The following is an 11,421-nucleotide window of genomic DNA, read 5'->3' as shown; positions in this document are numbered from 1 at the left end:
TAAGAGAGATAGCGGGAGACCTAGAGAGTGAGGGAAGAGATGTGTGCATGCCCGAGAGACAAAGTGATAGAGACCTATGTTGGGGTCCGGACTTTACAAGAGAGAGGGGTGTTAATGTGCTCGTGTGTTGGTGTTTGGGGGAGAGAACGACTTCTCTATGTGTGTGTGTGGTGGTGGGGGGGTTGACTTCAGATAAAGAGTGAGGTGTCTATATTTGAGGGAATTTAGCGTAATTGAGATATTGTGCACTCATGGTTGATCAATTTGTTTCATAGTTTGTACTATGAGATAACGATACTTTTGAACATGCGTGATATATTGATGTACCAGAATTACAAACCTAAGATTGGAATTTTGGAATTCGACTCCATCATTAGCTTTTGTAATTCATTTAAACGGATGTACATTTTTTAAGCCGGGATTTCGTGATTTCAAATTCATATATCAAACCTAGAGATATACACATACGGGCATGTTCAAACTTTATAATCATCCACTTTATTCATACACATACACATTTTTGCTTTTGTCATCATGTTTAGGATAAACACATTTGGAATTTCATTTGAATTGGACCGTATGATGGTATTTGCTTGTAGTAGCTCAATGATCCATATTTGAATTGAATGGACAATCTAAGTTTCGAGTTGGAGACATTGATTATCAAAACTCGCACATTTTTTTTGCATGCAAAACAAACAAATTGTCGGCCATGATATCATAGTCGGTCGTACGACAGCAGAATACTTATAATTTTAGGCGCCAAAAGCTTTCAAACTTCCCGCTCACATCGAAATATCACGCGCCTGAAAGTTTAGCCCTGCGATATTCCTATTTTACCCCTGCCACATGAACGGAAAAGGGCTGCTTTGGTAACTCCATTGTTTTCCCCTCTTTGCCCACAACATTCTTCCCCAGAGCCCCTCCCCTTCCCCTCCCCGACCCCCCCAACCACGGCAAGCCGCCGAATCTAGTCCTCCACCGCAGCGGTGGACCTCACACCCCGCCGGATCTACCTTCCGCACCTTGGAACCCCCAACTGCCAACTCACCACTTCACCGGAGCCGCTTCAGCGACTGGCTTGTCCACCGCTCCAGATCTCCTTGACCGCCATCATGGTCCACCGCACCGGATCTGCTTAACCGGCGCCCTCGTCCACCACAGCGTAGGCCCTTCACTGACTCCCTCGTCCGCCCCTTCGCTGGCCCTTCATACAAGCCCTCGTCTGCCACAATAGATCCGCCTCACCGAAAGCACTGTACAACGCGCCCGCCGAAGCCTTCGTCCACTGCACCGGACCAGCTCCACGGACGCCATATTCAACTCCACCGGCCCTGCTTTACCGATGCCGCAGCCTCATCAGGTTATTTTGATTTGTACTCCTTCAGTTTTTCTCTTTATCGTGCAACTGTTCACTTACCACAGATGAGCTTTCTTGTATGTCGACAGGCACCGCAACCGTAGCACCGGAGCCGCTTCAGCGACGGCGACAGCCGGCCTAAACTCAACCGCGACACGAGCACCATCGACGATCCTTAGCTATCAAGTATGACAATGATACACATACGCCGCCGAGAATCAGGTACTATTATCCAACGGCCGGCGCCTACGTTCACTTTCCTAGCATAAGCACCGCACCTTTGAATTTCTTCAGGGCATCATTCAGTTTTTCATGAGACGCGTTATTCTGGTTGCACCTGTAGGGCCATACTTCTGGCAGTGAACATGTTACATGTGCTAAATTACATACCAGTGCACATATAGTTAATATGCTTTAGTTTTGTTCTGATGCCACCTATTGGTTCCATCAGACTGCTTAATGTTCTCTATGCTTAATTACACATCAGCAAACTAGCATGTGGTTCCGCTGCTTTTTGTTCGTTTTACCCTACATTTTCTGATGCTAGCTATTACATCACTGCTCCGAGCCTCTGTTCATTACTTGTTTGTGTGTTCTTGATCTTCCCAAGTTGCATGACTAATTTGATGCTTCTATTAATTATGGAGCTGCCAACCCCATCAAGCAAAATATTTGTTCTTTTGGGGCTGGCACCTCGAACATGCATAAAAATAGAGGGAAGAAGATATATTATCGTGTATGCACACACCCTTCTTTCATTAGTTTAGATGAACCATTGATGATCAATTCGGACCAGTGCATGCGATTAAAATTAATTTTACCTAAATAGATGGTGCAGAATAAACTACAACAACTAGATTTGCAACCACGGGATGCTGACGATATCTTCAAAGAACATTGCAACAGCAGCCAGGCTTCACAGCAACATATGGTAAGCCAGTGTGTTTTAGTACATGTGAAATGTAATGCGAGTGGGCTGCTTTCTTGGCTTGTGCCCTCAACGTGTAATCCTACCGAATTACAAATAGTTCAGTTGTCTGCTTTGAAGTATTGCTTGATTCGAATGCTTATTTGTTGTTACGCTATACCTGAGTTGGCCAATATGTCAGCAGTGCCTGCTGTACTATCGTAAAGAAATGCATGCATATTTCATTTGAGTCCTTAACTTTTCCTCTCAACTTCATCACAAGACTGTCTTCGTAGTTTATATGAGGCCACACTGTTAAGTGCTTTCTCAGATTATTTCAACTGCTTAGATGCCTTGGCAACTTAAATGTAGCGGTTGTACACTCCCTTTCAACTAGGGATGTCAACTGGGTCCCGTTTAATCCCGATTAAAGTCCACTAGTGGTATGATAGTTCAAAAGAGTTTTTGTTTTTTGAGGAAAATGAACTAGGGAGGTAGCAAAAACTAACTAGATGGGACTGGCGGATGTCGTTTATTTGCCACTTACATCCCTAGTTTCATCTTACCATTTTAATTTCTTTTCGGCTGATGCTGCTTCGAACCATTTAAATATAGTTTGCCATGCTCGGCAATAATTCGTCCGTCGTTTACCATGTAAGCTTACTGCCTGGATCATATGATAACTATCTCTTACTGATGTCTAGCAGAAACCTTTCAGGATGCCGTTCACACTAGGACACAATGTACAACCCCGGAATCTATTTGTGGAAGCAGTGCGCCATCCATGTTACCAGATGGTAGCAGTTCAGAGGCAACACCGCCGGAGAGCAGTCTGAGCACAGATATTATAGTGCTTGAGGCTCTACTAGAGGCAGAAAGAGATGGTGTGGCTGCCATGAATGAGGTAATCTTTATCTTGAGGCTGGAAATTACGGAATTAGCGGCACACATTATGCAAGCAACCCAAGAATTGGAGGAAGTAAGAATGTTGCATTTGAAGACGGAGGAGGTCCTGTTGTTTCTGCTATCTGAAGCCCAAGGTAATCCCGGTTCTTCTTTAGATACCAGTTGAAATTGTCATTAGATTATTGTACTTGCATGTTGTGTCATGTCTCTGAATGGATTATGTTGCAAGACCCCCTATGTTGTCCATGTGTTGTAATGATCCGAATTTTTTAGGCGAGGTAATCCTCGGTACTTGTATGATTGACATAAGGTGAAATGTTTTTTGTGTGAGCATATTGTATTGGATGAAATAAGTGTTTGACTCAGAGTGTATCCAACCTACTGAATTCGAAGATCACGGCATTTCTAAATCATAATCATATATAAAGGTGGAATAAATCTTTGTTGTGGTTTTGAAGAAATAAATAACAAAACGTATAATTATCTGTGGATATTCGTAATCGAATACAAATTGGATTTGAATTTAGTTTGCCAGGTCCCAGGGCAAACGTGAATGCTAATTCTCCCAAGTTTTGAATGAAGCGGCTAAACACCCACTATAATTTGTGGGCTGCCTGAAGCAAGTGTTTGCGAGATGGAAATTATTGTCTACCCCTAACACTTGACATCCTTATCGACCGGATTTACACTGCTGTCGATAGGGGTAGACTAGTAACTTCAATCAGACGTGACACGACGGCCTCAGAGCCCATTCAGACACGGTGGGCGCCAAACATGGGCGGCAAAACACATTTGATTCAAGCTCGTCCGAAAGACATGTGTCTCTTCCTCCATTTCCCCATTCATACATGGTGGGTGGCAAAACAAACTCTCCTCGTCCGAAATTGATGTAGGCTAATATTTTAAATAGGGGCAGATGTGTAACTTCCATCAGACGTGACACAACCGCCCTACCTGTCAGGCCCGTTCATACACCATGGGCGCCAACCGTGGGCGGCAAAACACCCTCTCCTCGCCCGAAATAGTTAGCGGCAAATATTTGGGAGATGCGAGATTACCATCCTATCCCCAACCGACGCGATGTCCGAAATTTTAAACGGGGGATAAGTTCGTAACTTTCCCCCATTTCAGAGAAGCGCGTCCCAAAGTTTGAGATCCCCCCTCCCCTCCATTTCCCCATTCATACACCGTCGGCGGCACGACAACCTCTGCACTACGGCCAGCCTCCTCCGTCCGCCACCCCATCTCCACCTTGCCGGAGCCGCTACCCCTACCCCATCGTCCACTGCAAGACATGGACGTCTCTCATCCACGGCGCTGGACCAGGATCCTTTCATTGCCTCCTCTCGCTTCATCGGCGCCGTCGTCCACCTTGTCGTTGCCGCTCCTACGACCGCCTCGTCCACGACAACAAGATATATCCCCCGACCCGGCCGTCTGTCGTCTAAAGTCTTCTTCCCCGCCGCCGACAGCCATTGCACCCGCAGCACCCTCAACGTATCAGCATAGGCCTACACGGCGTCGTAAGAGAGGTGGTACTCTTCCATATGTGCTTAAGTTATTGATCTCACCCGTAAAATAGATCGTAATTTGTTTACTGTACTTTTCTTGTCCGTACCAAATCGTAGTGGCTAGTTGAAAGCAAACATTGGTTGCGAAGTAGCTTTGTCCGGTTTGCACCTTCAGATCCGCCATGGCACGGGCACTATACTCGTAAAGCTTACGGTTTCCCCCCTTTATATTCACTACCATCATCGTAGGTGCTTCGTGTCGTGCTAGCACTGCTCCTCAAGACCTCAACCCAAAGCTTACGTGTTGAAATACGAATCTGATATGATGCTCATATCACTAAAACAAAGAACGTTTAATTGGTCACCTAATGTTCCTATATTCGTTTCGAAAAGCATGTGCGCCACCCACTAGTCCAGCTAGTTCCACTTTCCTGATTTTTCTCTTGATGCTTAGGGTTTTCCCCTTTTATCTACTCTACTATGATCTGCGTAGGTGCTTTCTGTCGTACTGGCATTACTCCACCCTTCAAGCTAAACAACACAACACTCAGAATTCGAAAGCTTAGTTGTTCAAATATGATTGTGATATGATACTGATATTAGTTAACCGACACATTTAATTGGTTAGCTAAAGGTCCCACTTGAGTTTCCAAATGCATGTCGCGACATATAGAGAGACAGCATAATTGCATTTCTTTGTCACTTGTTGACCGTACTTTCTTGTCCATACCAAATCTTAGTTGTTATTTCAAAGCAAACATCAGTTGCTAACTACCCTTTGCGCGGTTTGCAGCTTCAGATCTGCCATCCCACTGCCACGGTCAACATTGTACTCATCATGCTTATGTTTCCCCCATTTTATGATGACCACAATCAGCCTACGTGGTTCGTGTCGTAATAGCACTGCTCCACCCATCGAGTTAAACAACCTTAGTTGTACAAATTCATATCTGATATTATTGCTGATATTAGTAAAACTGAGAGATGTTTAATTGGTTAGCTAAATGTTCCTACTTTAGTTTCGAAATGCATGTGAGCCACATATGGAGAGACCGGAAAGAATAGTATTTCTCTGTGCGCTCTGGTTCATCATGGGTGGCCAACCGACATTGTATTGAAAGACTTGTAATATCTTCACTGCTTGCTCTTCTGCTCTTCTTTAAGATGATACTCTTCTCTTGCGGTCGACTGGTCAGGTCGAGTTGTTCTCCCTTAGTATATTTTGAATCTGTTAGGTCAGGTCGACTTGTTCTTCTTTACTATATGTTGAAGCCATCATCTGCGAAGTGTCATCACTTCTGGAGCTCTCATATTTTGAGTAGTAGGCCACATTATATTAATGCACACAACAAATTACAGCATGCACGGCATCTTTTAAAAGAATTGCAGAGATAGCACAAAGGGGTTTACAGGGAGGCAGTATTGGATTAGAATCACTTCTGCATTACAAAGAAAATCTCACTTGTTTTTATGTTTTCATGCATGTCAGATATTGAACATTATCAAAATGAATATGAGAATGGGCGCACGAGAGGAATATTGCGGAACGATCCACTGGCTAACAAACTTGGCATGGTGGAGGATGGCCTATCTTATTCACCCATCAAGGTGCTTGCTCTAACTTTGCAAAGTTGTATTGGTCGCACATATTTTGCATCTGACCTCTTGCATTACTTCTACTTTGTTACACCATCTGCTTAGTTTAAGCATCATATATGAGTATATGCCATACCTATCCATTTTCTGTACCTATTCCATGTGTCGTCACACTATGTGTTTTCCAGTCAAATGTTGTTCTTTCGTAATAGATGTCCAAAAGGAAGAGGGTGAGTGCAGATCCTCAAGGAGTACAAACTAGGTATTTGGAAAAGGTAGTGATACCTGTTAAATCAGATAGATCAGCAGCCACAGAAAACATAGGCCCAACTGTACCACACTTTACCCCTACTCCAGTGGCCAAACCCCTATTAGAACTGCTGGGAGCCCAGCGTCAGGTACTGTCTATGATATCAATTCAAAATTTGAACTCCTAAATTTCTGCTTGTGCCTTACCTTCTCTCTTGTATGAAAACTAATTTCAGATGAATCTCCTTGCTCAAAGGATCATACGATCTCAAAACAATAATGGGCTCTGCATTGCTCTTGTCAGTACCTCTCTCCCTTTTGCCTTGTGACGCTGTACTTAATTAATTGCTATTTGATTATGTATCATCAGTCTGCACCTGAGCTTCATTATCCTCTGTTTCTTTCAATATTATTTGATCTATATTTACTCTTTGCAAAATGTAGAATAATGGCAACGCTTATAAAGAATTTTCTTTGGGGAATTTATTGAATTATCCTTCCATCAACATGGAGAAGGGCTTTGTCCAGCACGTGTTAACATGTAATGTAAGTTCATCCTTCTCAAGCCTTCAAACTTTTTTCTAGAATAGATTTGGATAGGCATCATTTCCTCCATTGTTGTTTGCTTTGCTGTTTACATCTGATTGGATGTTTGCAACAACTACCAGTTTCAAATTGTAGTTGTAAAAACATGTTCCTTATGCAGAACAGATCCATTTATTTGCTTATATAATTGTGAAACCTGTTACGTGTCTCCTTGTTTCTCTTTCAGACTCGTATCTCTTACGCCAGGCAGAACTTTAGGGAAGATAGTGAGCCAAACCATCTTGAGGACAGCGAGATGACCCCAAGGTCCTGTCTTGATGAAGACAGTGAGTTGAAGCTACTCACCAGCAGGTGTGAGACAACCTCTGTGCAGTCGCTGCCTCAATCAGTTCGACTTCTTCAGTCTCAACTTAAAGCGGAAAGGCTTGCTTCAGCTCAGCTCCGACTTGAAGTCAAAGATGCAATGAAGATGTCAGAGGACTGCCGTGCGCACCATCATGCCTTAAATCTAGTGTTGATGCATCTATCGTTGACACAACTGAGGTCTACTCAGCTTCTTCAGCTATTTGGGTGGCCCGACGTGGCCAGGCCTAGTGCCTTCTGAAGTGCTCTCAGTTTTGTATATTCTTTTGTCGGCGCGTTTATTTGCACTGGTGGCGAACTTTGATGCCCAGTGGATGTAATATGTGTGATAGCCGTGATAGCCTAGCGTAAGTTGCTTGCTTATTTATTTCCTTGTTGTCTTGTTTATTTGTTTGCTTGTAGTCATTGCAGTTCTTTTTCCGCGGTTTGCTAGTGGCTGCAATAACCTATTTTTTAAAACTAGGCCACAATAACCATGGGCTAATATTTACTGTAGTGACACTGGGCCTTCTACGGGCCGTAGAAACAGTGGGCCTTCTACGGGCCGTAGAAACAGTGGGCCTTCCACGGGCCGTAGAAACAATGGGCCTTCTACGGGCTGTATCATCAATGGGCCTTATACGGGCAGTATGATCGATTGGCCAAACATGGGCCAATAATAGGCCGCATTATGGCCGTAAACGGGCTAGAGTTGGAATCGTCCGTTCATGGGCCGACCATAACGGGCCATCATTAATAGGCCATATTTGATGACGCTATGAAAATGGCCCAGCGTATTAACGGACCACAAACGGGCTGACTGTAACCACGGGCTGAATTTGGCCCACAAGCAGAAAATGACAGTAACGGGCCGTAAGTAAACGAATGCTAGAAATGAGCCCAAGAATAAATGGGCTCTGAGAAGGCCGAAAGATAACATGGGCTGGAAACGGCCCAACGGAATAACGGGCCGTTAATGGGTATAAAGTGATACACTTTTCATTATAGGCCAGTTTCACCACGGGCCGTTAATGGGTGTAAAGTGATACACTGTTCATTACGGGTCGTTAATAGGCCAAGAGTTACATAGGGCCTCATATGGGCCGAAAGACGTCATGGGCCAGAAGTGAAAACGGGCTGGAATCATATTGGGTGGCCCAGATGACGCTACTGGGCCTAATTCGGATAGGGCGTAACGGGCCTTGGGTTAGCGGGCTATAAATGGGCTATATGCGAACAGGCCGTTAACAGGCTTTACATGGGCCGGCCCGCCACCTTTTGACCAAGTCAAACGGGCCGGCCTTTTCACAGGAATGGGCCTCTGTTGGGCCGTGCCACGTGTCGACGTATCATAGGCGCATTCTGTCCAATGAGTGGATGACATCTATCCCAACGATGAGCCGACACGTGTTTCCTCCAGCCAATGATGATTTTACACGTGGAAAATCCCCATTGGTCGCGGCTGTTAACGGGTTATCGGATCCAAAACCCGACCCGATAGCTTAACGGCGTTCCGTTACGGTGGATGCCACGTGTCGGTCACCCTTGACGAAAGCACTTCTGTGACGCGTGATTTATCGTCATGGAAGTGGACACTTCCGTGATGATAATTTTGGCAATGTCATGGAACACTTCTACGACCGCACAGGTATGACTATCTTGATTCTGTCATAAATTTGTCATGGATGTACATGCATGACAGAAAACACGACCTACTGTGACAAACACGTATCATCACGGAAGTGTATTTATTTGTAGTGTATATTGGTCCCCCTTCAATCCCGTATGCATCAATTTCTATGCTAGGTTGAAGCTTCTGTCACTCTTGCCCTCCAATAGATAGTCCTATCAACATACAACTAAGCCTATGATGTGATCCACGCGCGCGCTCATATGATGGGCACCAAAGGACAGCAACATAACCACAAGCAAATTAAACTAATCATAGCAATTCACCAATTACCAATAGGACAACGAAAATCTACTCAGACATCACAGGATGGCAACACATCATTGGATAATAATATGAAGCATAAAGCACCATGTTCAAGTAGAGGGTACAACGGGTTGCGGGAGAGTGGACCGCTGTAGATAGAGGGGGAAGGCTATGGAGATGTTGGTGAATATGGCGGAGGTGTTGGTGTAGATTGCAGTGATGATGATGGCCCCGGCGGCGTTCCGGCGCCACCGGGAGAGAGGGGGAGAGAGCCCCCCTTCTTCTTCTTCTTCTTCCTTGACCTTCTCCCTAGATGGGAGAAGGGTTTCCCCTCTGGTCCATGGCCTCCATGGCATGGGAGGGGCGAGAGCCCCTCCGAGATTGGATCTGTCTCTCTGTCTCTCTCTGTTTCTGCGCTCCCAATTCTGCCCTTTCACCGTTTCTTATATATCCGGAGATCCGTAACTCCGATTGGATTGAAACCTTCGCCTAGATTTTCTCCAAAAAATAGCTTTCTTGTGGCCAAAGCAGAGCAGCAACCGCCTTACGGGGTGCCCACGAGGGTCAGGGGCGCGCCCCCTGCCTCGTGGCCCCCTCGGACACCGTCTCGCATTGATTCTTCTTCCCAAATATCACAAATATTCCAAAAATATTCTCCGTCCATTTTTATCCCGTTTGGACTCCGTTTGATATGGGTTTTCTGCGAAACATAAAACATGCAACAAACAGGAACTGGCACTGGGCACTGGATCAATATGTTAGTCCCAAAAATAATATAAAAATTTGCCAAAAGTATATGAAAGTTGTAGAATATTTGCATGGAACAATCAAAAATTATAGATATGACGGAGACGTATCAGGGCTGCTTGATATCGTGCACACATGCACACACTTAGCATAATGTCGGGACGAGAGGCACATAGATATAACAATTAACCAATCATAGAGCGGTAAACTTTTTGATCAACCGGTTCACCATCTTTGGTCAAATCAAGATGTCCACTAGTAGGCATGGGTGTATTCACACCTTTGCATTCTTGCATATTGAACTTCTTGAATAAGTCCTTGGTGTACTTTGTTTGAGAAACAAAGGTACCTTCCTTAGTTTGCTTGATTTGCAAACCAAGAAAGAATTTGAGTTCACTCATCATAGACATCTCAAACTTCTCCGACATTAGCTTTCCAAACTTCTCACTAAAATGAGGGTTAGTCGAACCAAATATAATATCATCAAGATAAATTTGGCACACAAATAGTTCTCCATTAACCCTTTTAGTAAAAAGAGTAGAATCTATTTTTCCAATTTCAAAGCCTTTTTCAATAAGGAACTTGGTCAAGCATTTATACCACGCTCTAGGAGCTTGTTTGAGACCATAAAGAGCTTTGTGAAGTTTGTAAACATGATTAGGTTTCTTAGGATTGACAAAGCCGGGAGGTTGCTTAACATAAACTTCCTCCTCAATCTCACCATTTAGAAAAGCACTTTTAATGCCCATTTGGTACAAGGTGATATCATGGTTATTAGCATAAGAAAGTAAGATGCGAATGGACTCAAGTCTAGCAACGGGGGCATATGTCTCACCATAGTCCATACCTTCGACTTGAGTGTAGCCTTGGGCGACGAGACGTGCTTTGTTGCGAACTACTTGTCCATCTTCATCTTGCTTGTTGCGAAACACCCATTTGGTACCAATGATGTTGTGGTTGTTGTTGGGCTTCTCGACCAATGTCCACACTTGGTTTCTCTCAAAGTTGTGTAGCTCTTCATGCATGGCATTTATCCAATCTGGATCTTCCAATGCTTCTTCAATCTTGATAGGTTCAATGCTAGAGATGAATGAATAATGTTCACAAAAATTAGCCAAACGAGTTTTAGAGCGAGTGATTCTCCAGGTTTGGATATCATTGTAGATTTGCTCGACGGGATGGTCTTTGGCGACTCTTGCTCGAACTCGTGGGAGCTTTTTCTTGGGTCGGGGTGGAACATCTTTTTCATCTTGTCCTTCTTCTTGGCCTTCTTCATTGTTGACGTTGTCGTTTTCTTGTTGTGGTGGAGAAGGAGGTTGAT

This window comes from Aegilops tauschii, chromosome 4 (genome assembly GCF_002575655.3).
Source record: "Aegilops tauschii subsp. strangulata cultivar AL8/78 chromosome 4, Aet v6.0, whole genome shotgun sequence".
Lineage (NCBI taxonomy): Eukaryota > Viridiplantae > Streptophyta > Magnoliopsida > Poales > Poaceae > Aegilops > Aegilops tauschii.
Note: the sequence above shows the minus strand (reverse complement) of the source record.